The sequence below is a fragment of the Pseudophryne corroboree genome, chromosome 12 (genome assembly GCF_028390025.1).
Source record: "Pseudophryne corroboree isolate aPseCor3 chromosome 12, aPseCor3.hap2, whole genome shotgun sequence".
NCBI lineage: Eukaryota > Metazoa > Chordata > Amphibia > Anura > Myobatrachidae > Pseudophryne > Pseudophryne corroboree.
The window spans coordinates 146,378,930-146,380,139 of NC_086455.1; positions in this window are offsets into that span (position 1 = coordinate 146,378,930).

Here is a 1,210-nt window from a genome sequence, read left to right on the forward strand (position 1 = left end):
GGCCCACGGCCTGTGGTATTTGGTGTATACTGTATACATGTGATAATATTACGGACAAGGCACCACCTGCTTCACATATAACTCAACGTAAACATAGCTGACAAGATGTGTGCAATATTGCACACTGTAATTCCATCACATTGCATGCACTTGCGATTGGGCCTAAAAAGTCAAAAATTCCTTGACTACTACAAAAAAAATGCAAATAATATCTAGAAATTGTCCAATTTCCTCAAGTATATCGTCAAGCCACAGCTTTATGGCAACTAATTAATTAAGGCAAGGATTTATAATGCATTGCTATAAAAATATAATTAGCACAATGTCTGTCTATCCACAGCCTCAGATTCAAATCCTAGGTAATCTTGAACAGCTGGTATGGGTGCTAAGATTTGCAGTGATTAGATGTTACTGTGTTTAGTGTGTTGAGTCCCCATTCTGTGGGTTTTGGTTACAGGTTATACGATTAAGTTTGCAAGAACAGGAGAGAACCAAACTTCTCAGTGAGGGGCATTCACACCACAAACTGTGGCAGTTGTAGGCAGCCCAGCGACCCTATCACTCATTAATAAATCTGCAGGTTGTCAGCAGATTCAGAGAGTGTACACACACACACACACACACACACACACACACACACACACACACACACACACACACACACACACACACACACACACACACACACACACACACACACACACACACACACACACACACACACACACACACACACACACACACACACACCAGCTGTAAACTAATTTAGGGACCTGATGATTAAGATAAGATTGTTCCTGGCCTGTCATTTTACCAGCCTCCCATCATAACATTATGGCACGGGCAAAATTGCCTGAAAACCAGGAGAATACAAGCAGAAATGAGAAACACACAGCTCCCCCCCCCCCCCCCCCCCCCCCAAGAAAAAAAAATCCCAAAGGAACAGAGACCACTTCAAAATATATCTGCACTTTCTCCCTGCAGAGATCCATCTCAGTTCTGTTGGGGGTAGTGCACGGTATCTGCAGGGGCCCCGGCCTGGGAAAGCACCCACTACCTGTATCTTTTTCCCTAGGGCGCACACAGCGACCCGTGCTTCCAACAAAGGCGTTAACCTGCCTAGTAATGCATAACCAAATGGAGCAGTGTCTGCCTCTGTGTATGAGCTGTGTATTTATGTGGACCTGCTGATTAATTTGCACTTACACCA